At 36.7% G+C, this 12,671-nt stretch overlaps 1 protein-coding gene across 1 annotated transcript in view; it reads left to right on the forward strand.

Annotated features, from left to right (window-relative positions):
- hpse2 (heparanase 2) overlaps positions 1-12,671 on the forward strand; it is a 306,556-nt gene that overhangs the window by 86,609 nt on the left and 207,276 nt on the right. The window lies entirely within an intron of this gene.

Raw genomic sequence — 12,671 nt, forward strand, 5'->3', positions numbered from 1 at the left:
ATGATACAGACACATTGATAGACCAGAGCTAAGTCAAAAATTCAGTGTGCAAACTTTTGTTCTCCATACTTAAAAATTATTTAAAAAATGTCTCTGTATTATCTTCTGAATTGTGACATCAATCAATTTTTTGAAAACTTCATCAAATTATCCATTTATTGCTTAGTCTAACACTTGGTTATGCTGACCTAGAACCTATACCATTAGAATAGACTCTAAGGTAGGAACCAACCCTGTATGAACACAATGATTTACAAATCCACACTTACAGAAACAACGTAGAGACAGACGTCAACTTTAACCAAACATCTTTGGGATTTCTGAGCAGATTAGAGAAGCTGATGAAAACCCAAGTGAACAATGGGGAGATAATATGTGAAATAGAAGCTAAGCTTAGAAGATTGGATAATTGACCACAAAGATCACAAAAATATTCCCTATAATAGAGAAAAAAATTGTGAAACACATTTTTTAAAAGTTTGTTAATAGTGGAATATTTCAGTGGTCAACTAATTTTAGGTTTTCATGAAATACGTCATGATTCTGCCCCACCATTTTATTCTCTGTCCTTCTAATTATCTTTACACCGCCTTCTGCTTGGTTATACATGGAGTGAGGAGGGGAGGTCATCATTAGAGTATTTTGTGAGACCAGTACAATGACAAAACTACTATAGTTGCTTCTTCTAACCCCCAACAAAATCATCTTATCTGTCATATTTGTAAGTAATTTTGGCAGTTCCAGTTTAATATTAGTTTATTTAATAACAGAACTAAAACAAATTTAATTTAGTTAACGAGAGATACAGAAAGGCGTTCAGTGTGCTAAATCAGGTATGTTAATAAACAGGACAGCACAGTAGTACATTTGGTTTGCATTACTTCCTCACCATGCTTGGACACCAGTTCTGTTTTCCACAGTGGCGTCTTCAATGTGGAGTTTTCCTTTTCACAAAGATTGTTTCTGTAAACAAGTTTTTCTCTGCAGACCATAAAATATACTGATAAGTTTATTGATAATTCTAGTGTGACCATGTTTAGTTCCTGTCTTTCTCCATTCCTGTGTACTGGAAGATGTGAACACAGTTACTGAAAATTATTCAATGTTAGCTTTAGATTTTCTGAATAATGTACTTTAATGAATAAAAGCTGAGCTTGAATTTTTAAATTTATATACTTAAATTCCAGCATTGCTATTGTTTCTCTGCAAACTTTGTTTTGCATCTAAACTGATTTGAGTTGTTACACTTTTATTTAATCAATTATTTCTCCAATTCTTACCAATACCGTTTAAATCTTGGTTCTCGCTTGCAGACGTGAATGAAAGAAAATACTTGTGACCCTGTGAAATAATAATAATAAAATGTTTATTACTATTTATAAGGTGTTTCTATCTTCTTCATGGAAGAACAAAGTGCAAAGCATCTGCACAGAGATCAGAAACAAAAAGACATTCCCAGCTGCACCCAGAGCCATGAATTCAAACAAAAGAATGAGCCATAGTTGGCAGATGATTCCCTTGCCATCAGGGACACTTCCAGCATCATTGAACCATTATAATTCACTCAAGATTAGTTCCGTTCCTCTTTCCCCATTGACATCGGCACATTTTGCAAAGTTTGCAAATATTTTGTGATTTCACAGCAAAGCAAACTCTGCAGAGTTTGCTAATCACTAATTATCACATGTACACAGTTAGTGAAAAAGCTAACATTTAAAATGGCCTAATCAAACACAAGAACTAAACACCATTGGTATATTGTAACAGAATCTGATACAATAAGCTAATACTGGAAAATCCACAAACATTGCTAAGTAACTCCATTTTGCAAGGTTTAGAGGCAACATTCTTCTATGTACTGCCAAACATTTATTAATATCTAGAAAATGCTGGATGGAAGTATTCCTGGAAAAAGTAGTATAACAAGTTATGAGGCCAAAGGGGAAATTACTTTTCTACATAAGTTTTTCATAACTTAATAAATAAATTCTTCAACTATAAAAATATTTTATTTGTGCATTTAGGGTTACTTTAGACTAATAATAGATTTTTCCTGAAAATCTGTTATGATTCATTCTATAAATGTAAATTATGATTGTTTAAAGGAGCAATAAAATCCACACCACAGAGGTTTAGACATCATATTTAAAATTAAAATTGAGATATTTTTCTGTGTAAAGATTGCCTTAGTCTAATGGATTGCTGCTTTCCTTTCATGCTTTCCTAAATACACACATCAGTAAATTTTTATGGGGATGGTCCAAGGAAAATGTAAATATGGTTAGGATGTATCAGGGATACCCCTGGTTGCCACAAAGGTTCATGTTCATTTTATATCTAAGGTCCATATCTGTGTATTTACAACTTTAACACGAATTGTTTGTGTTCTGCATTTGCTGTTGTTCAGTAGAGTTTTAACTACCTTCTAGTATCTTCCCACAATAATGAAATTCTTGATGTACAAATAAAGTTATAAACTAAACCCAATTCAGTGAGTGTACAGGTGGTCGCTAGTAGCAAGAATGCTAGTCACTGTTTACTGTTGTGTCTGCAGGATCGTTTTTTGTTCCCACAACTAAAGCATAATGGTGTGAGGATTTGGAGGTGAACCGCTTCCCTTTGTGGAGTTCAAAAGCAGGCCAGTCATTTTTTTTTTGCTCCCGTCATCTTTTTGAGAATTACCAGAACCCACTTTTGCTCTTGTAATTGTTGCTAAGAGAGGAACCAGGAAGTACATAGTTCTTACCAAGGAATGATTTCTTAATGTTTAACATCTCCTTGTTCTCATAAGCTCTCCAGATTCTTTTAACTCTTTCACTTCTTTAATTACATGATTTGTGTATAATCTTCACTGTAGTCTTCTTGTGAAAATTAGTTTCAGGCTGATACAGCAGCAGATAAGACTTATTTCACAGCTTACTACAATTCTTGATAAATCATTTCAAATTGGGTCACTGTTTTAAGATGTGGTATTAAGATGATGAAAACTAGTGATTTTAATTAAAAAAGTTGCATCACATAAATCTTTTCTAAAAGTAAGCAATTTTCTTTGTTATATTTGTAATGTTCATGCATTTCAGCTCTTTGTTAGTACTAAAGCTGTAACACATGAACAAATTTATATTTGGTGGCTGCGATTTGCTTGCTTCCCTCTGTGACACAGCTCCAAGATCTTCACATTGAATATGAACATGAAATCAAGCACATGAACATGAAATCAACCACATTGCTACAACTGTAACAGAACTTACCATGGGCTGTTGTATATATATATATATATATATATATATATATATATATATATATATATATATATATATATATACATATATATATATATATATACATATATATATATATATATATATACATACATATATATATATATATATATATATATATATATATATATATATATATACATATATACACACACACACACACATATTGGCTTAAAAATATATGCAGTATATAAAGCAAGTGCTTGAGTTAAGCAAGGCATTATTTTGTGTGTTTCAAATATAAAATGAAGTTGACTTTCTGTGCAACTGAAATTTTGTCTTAATTTCTTGCATTGCAATCATGAAGGAGAGTAAAAACATTTATCCTCTTTCACTTTAACAGAACAGATTGCAGGCTTAATCAATAGTGTATGCATGTAATTGTGCGTGTGTGTCTCTGTACCTGTTGGTGGGAGGGGGATTGACATAGTTATACAATATAGAGATATACAGATACATCAGTTATTTGTGAAAAAACAAAATATAGAAATGCCATAATCATCCCATACCCTTGATCACTGATCAGCATGCAGAAGCAGCCAAGCAGCTCAAGCTTTCCCAACACAAACAGAAGCATTGGTATAATCCACTCAACATAATACGCTCTCAATCAATTAATCTTTTTTTCCCTAAATGGCAGCCCATAATATACTGTGTGTATAGTGCGTATAACTTCAGTATGTGTCATATACACTATTCTTTTCATAGACACAACAAAAGTGTACGTACATTATTTAAAACTTAAATGCCTTAAATGTAAACTTACTTACAACTAGGCAGATGAGATCACAGTCTGATCCATCATACTCCCAGCTACAAGCCTGTTACAGACTTCAACAGATGTCTTATCATCAAACTAGAGGTTGTTGTGATATTTGGAGGAGTTGTTGCATGCTATAATTTTTGTTGAGCTTCTATAAATTCTTAGTTTTCCCTTGGGAACAAACAAAGTATTGTCTGTCTGTCTTATCTATCTATCTGTTGGCCAGTCACTTTGAATATAAAGGTACATGTTTGTGCTTGAATGACTGACAAAAAATTCCTGCCTATTTAAAGATAGCCTAAGAATACATGTTTTTCACCAATGTATCAGTCTCATGGCTTTGAGATCCAAAAAAATCCAACCTCACCAAAACTTGACTTAGTCATGAAACCCATAAAACAAGCTGTGAAAACCACAATGGTGTTTCATTTTAATAGTGGGAATGGGCAATGCTAGTATCTATGGAGGTTGCAAAATATCACAAATGGTAGCATATCTGACTACAAGTCAAAAGCATTGTGGTTCAACTCTCACCTGTGTTCTTTATTTATTTTGGTCTTATTTAAGTTTTGTTTTCAAAAATATATGTACAGTAGAAAGATATTTGGTAGCACTATGTTTTTGTTTATTAGCATAAAATTATATTTTATCATAGAAAAAAGTGTCCTACATTAATAAAAAAATAAATTCACATTGTTCAGTCTTTTCGTCTATTAATCCATTTCTTATGTGTATTTTTACATTATTTTATTGTCTAGAAGCATAATTATGCCTGATTTTCACTCATTTTTCCTTTGTAGTCTTCTTTATTCTGTAATGTAAATTGATTACTGTTCCTTTAAGGGGACGATACCTCCCTAGTTGGAATAAGTTCCTTTGTAATTGCAGTGTTTTAAGTAACTGAAAAATATATAGATATGATATTAAAAGGTGATATCCCTCCCATAGTGATATGGAGGTAGAAATTACATAAGAGAAAATAACTTAATTTACGCGGCATTACAGACGGAGGAAGCCATAGGAAGACAATACTTTTATCAAGTTGGGATCTCAATGTATACAATCTGCCATTTTCCATCACTGCGCTGGAAGGCTTTTCAGGACGGATGACGATATCACTCATCCATCCGTCGGCTCCAAAGTGTTTGGCTGCTGTCCAAGTCTTTTATATTGGTTTCTCCACATGCAGGCCCTTACTTAGGTTCCAAACTAGGGAAGAAGATTTTGTGCTGACTTTTAACAGAGGACAAAATAGTATACATCTGTCTTTAGGGTGACTGTACATTTCTCCAGCTGTATATCTTGTCCTATGCTTGGTCCAGCAATTCTAAATGCTGAGCCCCTTTGTGCTAAATCTGGCTCAGCTATGCATGTACAAAGAAAAGAAAAACAGATTTAAAATGTCTGCACAAAGACAGTGACATTAAACTTAATATTATAACAAACTTATTATAACAATTACATTATCTATGTTCTTTATGAGGCGGCACGGTGGCGCAGTGGGTAGCGCTGCTGCCTCGCAGTTGGGAGATCTGGGGACCTGGGTTCGCTTCCCGGGTCCTCCCTGCGTGGAGTTTGCATGTTCTCCCCGTGTCTGCGTGGGTTTCCTCCGGGCGCTCCGGTTTCCTCCCACAGTCCAAAGACATGCAGGTTAGGTGGATTGGCGATTCTAAATTGGCCCTAGTGTGTGCTTGGTGTGTGGGTGTGTTTGTGTGTGTCCTGTGGTGGGTTGGCACCCTGCCCAGGATTGGTTCCCTGCCTTGTGCCCTGTGTTGGCTGGGATTGGCTCCAGCAGGCCCCCGTGGCCCTGTGTTCGGATTCAGCGGGTTGGAAAATGGATGGATGGATGTTCTTTATGAAAGCAGAAATATTTCTATCTCTCTCTATCATGCTTGTTCTTCAATAGTTCACATGTCTGAATTTCACATGCACAACAATTTAGTTGGGAGTTTAAACTTATCATTCCAGTTCATAAGTACATAAGTATTTTATTAATGCCTCTGTTTCTACATGTGCTATCAAGACAACTGTGTTTCCCATTTCACAAGAAAAATTTAATTGCTTTCAAAATGCGAGCCATATATGTAGGTAGTAATTAAGTAAAATTAATTAATTAATTAATTTTAAAGTGAGATAAGGTTTCTGCTGTTATTAAATTAAAAAAAAGTGAAGTTTAACTTTTGGATCTGGGAAAAATTTTGTTTGTGGCTTATTCTGATTAGGCTAGGTCAACTTTAGCTTTTCCCTGATCTACCCAACTGTTTTTGTATCAAAGTGAAGAATGTCATTCTCCACTTAAATATCTCAAATCTGCTTTTGAAACAGCTCAAACAAAGGTGCTTGAACATAAGAATTCTTTTCTGTAATAATCCAAGCTTTCAGTATGGTAAATAGGCATGTTTCTTTGATTAACGAGAGATGTTGCAGTTTAACATACAGCAGTAATGGAAAGGAAAAATAAAAAATACTTCATAGTTTTATAGTTGCAAATAAATATCTAAACACCTTCTTTGCCTTGCAAGTGTCCCCTCATCCTAGTGTTGCACTTTAAGAAACCTGGTCAGATCATGAATACAGTAGATTAGGCATTTTTTGTGAAAAGTAAAAGTTTGAGAGGTACCAAGAGGCTGGATTTTTTTTCTCATCACTGGAATGCACTCATAAAGCAGGTACATGTAAACAGTTATGAATTTGTCTGTTTAAGTATTAGAATGAAATGCTGATAGCAGGAAAATCTGTACCCAGCAGATACCCAAAGCCAGCATAATAAGTTAGCAATGCTGAAGTTAAGTTGGACACAATTTACATAGCCTGCAGTTAGGCATTTCTCATCTTGTGGTGTCTGATGAGTCTTTCTTTGAGAAAGTACTTCTGCCTAGCCATTGTGCTGCAATTATATACTAATTCAATGCTACATTGTAAACAGATAACTGCATTAAAGTGAAATTACACATTCTGCAGGGATTTTCATCCATGTGCTGTTGGCTTTCTGCCATTTCTATGTATCTTAAGGAGATAAATATTAATCAAGGATTTTTTTTAATCAAGTCAATCAACTAACTTGACTCTTCAGTTTTTGCAGGTACTATTTGATTGAGCAGTCTTGTTTTAACTTGGAGTTACATGTTTTTTCAGTTCAAATTACAGTTTGGTAAACAATCAAGAAGCTAATCTGGTTTGATTTTTTTTTTCAATCAGTGGATATTAGACCTACCATATAGGATTTGAAAATTCCCATACATATGAAAACATAATGATGATGATAATGTTTTTTTAATTATTGTTGAAAAACCTTTGACTATTTACTTGTTCATTTTCTGTCCAGAAAGTTATACAAATTTTAAGCTATCAGTGCTTTAACTCTATTCCAGTCACCAGAAGGTACAGCGAGATGCCCGTTGTGGTGTGTCAAGTCAGTTTTTAGCAAGGGTATGATTATAATGTAGAAGTCCTCCTACCTTTTGGCATTGGTTGGGCAATTCTGTGCTCACATGGCACAGTTACCTGCACAGAGGGGTAGAGATAGATGGTTCATTCAAACACTCAAGAACATTCAAGGAGCTAATCTGTGGGGACTTCTTTGTCATTTCTCTCAGTAATGTTCTTGGCATGCCAAGACTCAAAGAAGAGGCAGGGTCCCATTAGAGTTACTCTATGTAAAACTGGAGGGTTGTGTCCTCCTTGTAGTTTCTCTCTGTAATATTCATGCACCAAGCTGCGAACAGCTGCATATGCTTGTACCGTGGCACTCCATTTGAGAACCCCTCCATAATGTTTATGACACACCTAGCCATCTCTTTCGCCACATTAGTGTGCCAGAGCTCATCATTTGAGAACCACAGCATTATTGGCAAGTAGTCTGTCTAAAATAATTAAAGTAATTATTGGATTTTTTTAATCACTAAAGGCCTTCACATTTCTAATTTATTCCATGGACCCCCTATTTAACACTTTGTACCACTGGAAAGCCTCAAAATCAAAACTGTTGTTGGTCCCTGAATAAACAGTTAAAAAAATTGTATGGTATTATACTGTATATCCCTCAGTGTCCTTTACTGGGTTTGCAAGAAAAGGGGCTCAGTTATGAATTCAGATCATTGTAAGGGTGTTTCCTTTTATTTTAACCTGCTTCACATTTAAATGCCTTCTATGCTCTTAACTAACTAGAGCTGTAGTGCTGGTGGCACTGACAACATTTCAGTTAGGCCAACTCTGCTCCAAATGGAACAAAAGAAAATTGTTTTCCATTTGTAAATTTTGGATTTGAGTTTGGCTACTTCTGAAGTAAGCATGAGTACTGCTAAAGTGAGTGAGTTTGGCTGCATATGCTGTCATGCACAGAAGAGAACATGTGTCACAAACAGTGACTGGTCTGTGTGATGCTGTTCTGAAATAAAAGACTACATGGCTTTCTTTTGCAGATTGTGTCTGTGTGTGATGCAATTAGTCTATTTAAGATATTTGTATCCTAAGAATTTTTAAGATACTTATCTCTTGTTATTTATTTATTTACTTGTTATTTATTTATAACTAGCCAACCCGCGGCGTACCATACGCCGCATAATCAGGCTGGGTTTTTAATGATTTTTAAGCACAGGGAAAAAATTAACATTTGAAAAATCCGGAGGAGAGGGGAAGGACGACCATTACGTCCCATCCGTCATGCTAGTCTGCTGATTATAACACGTTTGAAGCAATTGTGTTGGAAATCGTATCGAAGCTTCGAAGCATTTAACACTCACTTTTCTAGTGACACCTCCTGGCCATTTTCATTAACGTTACAGAAACTTATGATACACTTCAATGACATCTGTTAAAACTCGTATTGCTTTTATTTTTTCGCAGCTACTGACTGACAACGAAGAGGAGGGTTCATCAGCAGCTTCTAGTGTGTGATGTGTAAAAAATATAAATATAACTTGTTTAACTGCCTTGTGGCGGTGTAGTAGTACGGCTGGTTTGCAGTAAGGAGACAGTGGAAGATTGTGGGTTCGCTTCCTGGTTCGTCCCTGTGTGGATAGCAAATTATCCGCGACAAACAAACTGTTTTACACGCTGCAAACCAACCCGCGGCGTAGTATACGCCGCTTTTTCAATGTTTTTTAAGCAGAGGGAAAAAAATGAACATTTGCAAAATCCGTAACGCTGCTTTCAGTAAGTACAATGCACACGCGTTTAGTTTGTTGGTGACTTTTTGCCAGCTGTCTTTCCTGGTTTGGGCTGTTTTTGCAGTGTTACCGCTTGTGCATATTAAATCTTGAATTCCTTTGAGTAACTAATTAACTAACTAACACCCACCCACTCAGCTTGTGTGAAAAAAATGCACCCGTTCTTTCATCATTTTGTTGCAGCAATATACATTGTGTTTTCACTCAGCGCGGAGGTGCGCATTCATCTCGGATTATTACATCCAGCTAAGATGAGTTTCACCGGCATTAATGATTAGGGATCTGGTTGGAACAAAACACTGCAGCCGCAGGGGTTCAGCAGGACCGAGTTTGGGAAACACCGCTGAACACTCGTGGCTCTTGCCAACTCACGGCGTATCATATGTCGCATAATTATGTATTGATGGGTGAACACTTTCTGAACGACACAGTTGTCCAAACAGAAGTGAAAGTAAAATCGAACTTGGTGCATTCTTTAACTGCATTCTCTGTCTTGTAGCGCAGTGGTAGTGTTGCTGCTTTACAGTAAGGAGACTGTGGAAGATTTTTGGTTCGTTTGGGCTGCATTTGCAGTGTTACCGCCTGTGCATATTAAATCTTGAAATCCTTCGAGTAACAAATTAACACCCACCCACACACACACAGCTTGTGTAAAAAAAATGCGCCCGTACTTTCATCATTTTGTTGCAGCCTATCAAAGACTTGCTGCCCCCAACTCAAGGTGGCTCAGAGGTCGATGTGCAGCGTACAACAGATGAACATAAATGACGGCGTTTTTTTCGAGGCATCACGTCCCAGTTAGTGGGCGTGGCTCTGCGAGTTGTCGTCGTATCCAATGGTCATAGAGTTGGTGGGCGAGGCTCTTTCCTACTTGTCGGCGGCTTAGTGAATCCACGCCTCTTCCTGCGTGCTTTCATGGGTGTCTTGTTTTGGTGTGTGTGCTTTCATGGGTGTCTTCCCCTTCTGGCGTCGACTTTGTGAATTATATATATAGATTTTTGTTTATTTATAGCATGTTGAGCATAGAAAAGGTGCAATATAAATAAAATTTATTATTATTATTATTACCTATACCTACAGTACTGATTTTTTTCACTCACTAATTGAATTTAGAAATTGCAAAATAATTGATAGATTACTAATCAGGTTACTAGAGTGTTCAGGACTCTTAACTGATTGGAAGGTAGTTTTTTCTTTAGTTTCAGAGATTGCAGACTTAATCAATAGTGTAGTAGTGGAACATTATAAAAGACTAGTGCAGACTGGGTATTTAGAGTTTTTTTATTGTTGTTGTTTTGTTTCATTCAAATACTTTGGTTGCTGCATAGTACTGTGGTTCAGCCTAATACCTGGCTGGATGATATTACTTCCAATTTTCAATATTCAACCTATTTTTGTATTTCTCGCTTCACTGAGCCCCAGAGCACTACACCACTTTTACAGCTTCTATATAAAGCAAATTACCAAACCTAAATACTTAAAAGTCAAAGTTAGGTTAAACACAAAGTTAAACAAACGAATTTCAATTTAATAATGTAATTTCATGATAATATAGGCCCATTGAAAATTTAACTCTGAAATGGCCAGATGGCAATAGAGGAGAGGAAAACAAAAACTCTAGTCAACAGCACTCCTGGAGAAAATAAATCTCTGGGGAGTCCATGGTTGGTAATAACAATCTTAGACACAGTCACAGTTCTAGTAACCTAGACCAACTGCCTGCATGACCCCTCTTGGGCTTGGGCATTCCACAATGCTGTATACAGTAAGTTTGTGCTAGGCCAGTGTTCTCCCTAGCGTCTTCTAGCCGGGCCTGGCTAATTTAGTTGAGGGCCCGGCTGTCATATCGCATGACATTGTGAGATGACAGCCGTAGATCTAATGATCTGCAGAGATGGCAAGGGAAGAGCGGGTGGGTGGGCAAATATTTTAGAAGCAAGATCGCAAGTTGCGAGGGGAGAGGCATGGGACAAGATGTTGCCAATCACTCTGTGCTAAAGCTAATAGTGGGGACGAGGCAGAGTGGAGTTCACAAGCAAAGAGTATGGGGAGGTGGGCTTTCGAGAAGGGGGTGTACATGGTAATAGCGGGGGCGGAGCAGCTTAATTACAGTAGCAAGGAGTATGGAGAGGTGGGCGGGCGAGAGGAGGCTGTACATGCTAATAGCGGGAGTGGAGCGGCACTTCACAAGCAAAGAGGATGTGGAGGTGGGGCAGGTGAGAGGAGTACTGATAAAATAAAAAAAGTCTAGTGAACCAGCCTGTCAGATATCAGAAAAAGGACGTCAGGAAGTGACGTCTCTGTTCTTAATGTCAGTGCAGTCTGTGTAGTGCTGCTAAGCTTATGTCGAGAATAAAGTTGACATTTCCACTTTATTCTCGACATTTCTACTTTATTCTCGCCGTTTATCTCGAGATTAAAGTCGACATGTTAACTTTATCCTCGTAGTTTGTCATTAAAGTAGAGCATTGTAAACTAAACTTCATCTTAAAATGAATATTTAATTTACTAGATTTTCTCAAACCCTGTCATAAATTATGTAGCGCATGAAATGCTTTGTGTTATCGAGTGGTGATTGGTTATATGGAGAAAGAAAAAGGAAGGATAGGAATTGGGGTTTTGGTACGTCAGATAGAGACAGCACGCATGCAATAAAGAAAGCCTGCTCAGAAGATCATCCATTGAATTCTGTGTTCGTGTCTCTGACCACCAGATCACAAACCCAACATTTACACAATATTTAAGTTAAACCTGTGCGATACCCATTCATATATCCATTTTTTTTGGAGCCTTGTCACACATGCCATAAAGTTCTCTACACTGAACGTACACCTGGGGACCCCTTACTGCGAGGGAGCATCACTACCGCCACACTACCGTACATGTTTAATACATGCTTTAATGCATTTCATCATGAAAATGATATTGAGTATTTATCTTAGCATTGTAAATGTTCAGAGAGCAAGAATATCATGAAGTGAATGCATTCTGTGCGGCGATCCCTCCTGGTGCCTCCTCAGCGAAAGAGGAAGTCCGTTTAAGAAGCGCGTAGTGATTAACAACTCAGTCAGGGAACACTTAACACAAAGCATTTAATGTACTACACTACCTTATGACGGGGTTTGAGAAAATCTAGTAAATTAAACATTGATTTTAAGATGAAGTTTAGTTTACGACATTCTACTTTAATGACAAAATAAACTATGAGAATAAAGTGGAAATGTCGACTTTAATCTCAACATAAACGGCGAGAATAAAGTCAACATGTCGACTTTATTGTCGTCATAAACATCGAGATTAAAGTGGAAATGTCGAGAATAAAGTCAACATGTCGACTTTAATCTCGACATAAACGGCGACAATAAAGTGGAAATGTTGAGAATAAAGTCAACATGTCGACTTTATTCTAGACATATAGTTTTTTTTTTCTTCACTGCGCCCGTGTTTTTTTTTCTTCAC

Source organism: Erpetoichthys calabaricus, chromosome 2 (assembly GCF_900747795.2).
Source record: "Erpetoichthys calabaricus chromosome 2, fErpCal1.3, whole genome shotgun sequence".
NCBI lineage: Eukaryota > Metazoa > Chordata > Cladistia > Polypteriformes > Polypteridae > Erpetoichthys > Erpetoichthys calabaricus.